Here is a 5,060-nt window from a genome sequence, read left to right on the forward strand (position 1 = left end):
TGTGAAGTAACTAAAGGTATTAAATACATGGAGTGGAGTAGAAGTACACCATGTACCTCTGAACTGTAGTGGAGGAAAAGTACACAGTAGCTTCAAATTGGAAATACTCAAGTAAAGTACAGGTACCTCATAATTGTACTTAAGTACCTTCTAGACTTTCAATCAGCAAGTGTGCAGTTTCAAGTTCAAAGGCTTTATAGTCATACACACAGCTATAGTAGATATGTAATGAAAAACGTACGACACCAACAATGCAACATAATACTGTGAATAATAACAAATACAAATCTATAAAAACCTTCAAGAAAATGTTGCATGACTAATGTGCAAGCCAAGTGAAAGATGTATTCATTATTACTCTCCTACATGTTGGTTGACTGGTTTGTTTCTACGCTTCAAGAGAAGAACAAACTGGGACTTGGAGAAGAATGGCTTTTCAATTGATTTACAAGAAGACTAACACGAGCATCGAGTATCTCTGGTTCCCATTGATGTACACACATGTATTTTATGTGCCACGTGTCTTCAGTACAAACATATATTAAAACATCTCAGCAGGACAGAATCACATCTCCTTTATTTGTCCCACAAAGGAACATGTACGGCAAAGTATGGACACAGACGAAGAAACGAAAACACTTTTATATAAAAGGAATGCACATCAAATAGAAAGTTTAACAATTTACAGATTCAAGATGTAAGGTTAATGTGTACATTAGCTACAGGGTAGATATGGAAATGAAACACTGAAGTCCCAGGACCCTCCAACAGTGCAACATGAATACAGGACATAGAACAAATACAACTGATAACAAGAACAGACGGTCACATTCAGGTGGATAAGTAGCAGCACTTATTAGATACAAGTGTGGTATATTCAAGTGATCTTATTATTGCCCATGGTTCAGTTAAGACCCGTTACAAAGGGTTAGGGTACACTGGAAAAAAAGCTGCTCCAAAAACTAGTAAACAAATAAAGACGGGCGGTGGTGGCGAAGTCGATAGGGACTTGGCTTGGTAACTGGAAGGTCAACAGTTCAAGTCCCAGCAAGACCAAGTGCTACCGAGGTGTCCCTGAGCAAGGCACCGTTCCCTACACTGCTCCCCGGGCGCCGTACATAATGGCAGCACACTGCTCCTAACACTAGGATGGATCAAATGCAGAGAAATAATTTCCCCACAGGGATTAATAAAGTATATCAAAATCAAAAAAATCAAAGGAAAACAAAGTGTTCTCGCTTGTAAAATAAAAATTAAAAAAGTGAACATTTGGTTGAAATCAGACGAGACATTTAGATCAATCAGATCTTGTAATTAGCTGGGAGAACTTATTTTGAACGACCAGGTTCAGGAAATGCTCAATAGTTTTTTTGTTCTCTGATGTTTAAAAAGGTCTTGGATAGAACTCAAAATAACGTGTTTTCAAGAGTCTTTGATGAAACATGATACTTCCGCCCCCATATCTCACTGCATCGTTACTTCTTAAGTTAGTAGCTCTTATACCAGGTGTAAAAACATATTAGACAAATATACTGAGCAAGATGTTGAGTCTTTGTAGTGTGTAATACAGTTTGAGGTCAGTGTTAGGGTTTAAAAAGAGTTTGGTGTGATCTGGTTCGCTCCGTCCTCCTGTCGTTGTGCTTTGGTACACAGGAGTCCAGGAATGTGAGGGGGGGGGGGGGGGGGGTTTGAAGACCGTGCAAATCAGCTTTTACTGTCACCGGGTCCGCAGACAAGAGCCAAGAAAGGGGGTCTGGGTCGCTCGATTATCATAATAATCAGATCGCACGGATCAAAATCTCCTTTGAATAAATTACTGCTTCAATAGGAGGCGCGACTGCCAAGGAGACAACTTAGTCAGCCTCTCTGTTTCTCTGTCCCCCACTTTCTGAGCTCAGACTCTAAACACAGCTACTGTCCCTCTGACACACCTCACCCTGCATGTATTCATCACTACAGTAAAGACTATTGTATTCCACTTTTTCAATGTACATCCTGTTCTAGTCTACCTTATTATACTCACATGTATGACTCCTGCACTCGGTCACAACAACATTAGGTTATCGGATTTTATTCTGACATGTATTTAGTTCATCTGCATTTCTCTTGCAACATAATATATATATATGTATGTGTCATTGTTGGAGGAGCCTGGGACTTCTCATTCTCATTTGTATTCAATATAAAGAACCGTAATACCACTGCTTTCATCTAACCGAATACAGTTATGTGAAATCTGTTGACATAACACATGTAATTAAAGTCAACGTCCCGGTGCAGCCTCTCCCCTTCCCTGCAGTTTCTCATTCCTTTAGCTTTGAACCGGTAAAATGAAGTTTCATTGCCAAAACTGTAGCTACTGTGCATGTGACAATAACGCCTTTGAACCTCCGAATCGTGCACAGAGCTGCTCTTGGGAAAGTGTTTGTTGGAGGCGCTAATGGGCTGAAGGACTGGCACAATAGACTGGGTGCCCCCCCCCCCCCCCATTCTCTCTTATTCCCTACAGGCTGCATGGGAACCCGGGCACCGAGCTGCACCAGGGGCACCAGGGGCACCAGGGGCACCGGGGGCACCAGGGGCCGGCTGCATTGTGGAGCCACATCCCAAGTTCATTGTAATTATTAAAACCGTCACTTTCAAACTGCTGTAAAGTGAACACATCCTGCTGCAGCTTCAGTTTACTGTCAGACAGCAAGAGTGAAGATAGAGACAAAACATAAAGGGCATGCAGAAAATATATACAATTGAAAATAAGTTATTCTAATGTACAAGTTACATTCTTATAGATGTTTCCAATTCAATGAGGTGGCACATTTAATGCAGGGCAATGGAGACAAAGAAAGGGTTCAGGATGTTTCAACGTTTTTAGTTCAGCATCAAGTCACAGCCGGAGTACTGTTCCCGTTTAGTTCCGTTAGTGCTTGGAATTTTGTGTTCACACCAAAAAGAGAACTTAGTTCAGAGAACTTTTACCCCCATATTTAGTCCCTGCTAGAGAGGTGGTACTTTCCTGGGGAGAAAAAAGTACCAGTTTCTATTGGCTGGGCGAAATTGCAAACCACGCCCCGCAAAACTCCGCCGCCATTGTATTTGCTGGCATTAGCATTATTAGCATTAGCATTAGCCCAGCGCACTAACGGAGAGAGACTAACTTATGGCAACACAAAAAAAAACATGGGAGCGGTGGAGATGAGGAGGTGTCGGCGTTCTGGCGATTTACTCTGAAGGCTTCAGTAGAAGCTGCTGGGAGTCCCAGCAGCTTCTACTGAAGCCAGTCCCCAACTCCGGGGACTTCCGGCCGGGGACTCCGGGTGGCAGTATACGCCGTGAAGTTGTTTGCGGCCTGCCAGTAAACCCAAAGCAGAAGAAGACGAAGTGACGTCAGCGGCTTCATTTGCATAATCTTCCCTCAGGGAATTTATTCCGGTGTGAACGCGATCTGCTCTTTAGTTCCATAGGGGAACTAAGTGCTGGGAACTAAGTACTGGGAACTAGGTGCTGGGAACTAAGTACTGGGAACTAAGTACGGCAAAGTACTTGGTGTGAAAGCGGCTAATGATCGATTTGTTTTAGTAACATAATTCATCAGGCCATTCCTGCAGGGCTTGGCAGTTTATAATTATTAAAACCGCCAGTGTTCACTTTAAAATGGCTGTAAAGTGAACACACCCTGCTGCTGCTGCTGCTTTAGAGACAAACTCTGACACATCTTTCAGTAAAAACAGAGACTACATTTCACATTTGAAAAACTAAGATATTCAACTACTCACAATAGCCCTTCCCAGTGAAAATGTGTGTTGCTGATGTTTTGGATTTCTTTCAAATATTCACTCGTTTTATGCACGTTTTTGGAGACGTTGAGTAAAATAGGCTGAATATTCTCACGTGTTCTCCTGCTGTGGCCCCACCAGCAGTGTTCAAGACCAGTTTTACTGCGGGGGGGTATTCTTATAGATGTTTCCAATTCAATGAGATGGCACGATGCAGGGCATTAGAGACAAAGAGAGTGTTCATCGTTTTTAGCAGCATCAATAGTCCACAGAAACCCCTCCGAACACAACGATTAATTGTAGTAATAGCATTTGTATCAATGACTTGGTTAAAATGTTTTCAAATGGGGCGGAGCCTGCAAGCTACATCAACTCGAGCACCAATCATACGTTAACACCTGACGCGCCTCGTCCCTCTTACAACCAACCAATCACATTCTCCGAAACATGCCGCTCTATTTAAGATCTGCCTGATGCTGCGTTCAAGTTCCTCCTGCTGCGCTCATGTTGCTGCTGATGCTGCGTTCATGTTCCTGCTGCGTTCATGTTGCTGCTAATGCTGCGTTCAAGTTCCTGCTGCGTTCATGTTGCTGCTGATGCTGCGTTCATGTTCCTGCTGCGTTCATGTTGGGATAGTTATCTAATCCTCACTCATTGTTCTATGTGAATCTGTGGAGTGATGAGGCCCGAGCCTAGACGCCAAACTCTAACGATATCTGCTTCTTTTAACATATCAAGTAAACGTGAGTCGACTGACTGAAATGACATTATTGGGACAGCACAGTCTTTCCTGCAACACTCACAAATAGTAACACTATAAAGTCTTCTTTTCACACAATGCTCCCCAACGCCTCCTCCATCCACTCCATAGCGCTCAATCAATCTGAATCTTATTCTATAAGATGATATACAGTGTGTTGCTGCATGAATCATCACAACGTGCACAACTTGCAGTAGATATTCAAAGGAACCCAACGGACTCCCATACAGTGGGTTTGTGTCTGCCTCTGAGTCCATTAAGGGTTCAACTGATTGGTCAGAAGCGACCAGCTACTACTTCATAATGAGTTTTGAAATTCAGCTTCCTAATGTGAGAAGCTGCTGCTTTCTGATGACATCATGAGAAAGTTAAAGTCATCACCTGTGGCCGCGAGGTGATGTCATATCTTCACCAACAGGAAGATAAAGATTAACACTTTATGTGTTGACAGTGATACTGATTTACTGAGCAAGTGCATGGGCTACAGCTCACTTCCTAACACCTGCAGTCCCTCTGATGGGCACTGA

The sequence above is a fragment of the Notothenia rossii genome (assembly GCF_949606895.1).
Source record: "Notothenia rossii genome assembly, chromosome: 7".
In the NCBI taxonomy this organism is placed as follows: Eukaryota; Metazoa; Chordata; class Actinopteri; order Perciformes; family Nototheniidae; genus Notothenia; species Notothenia rossii.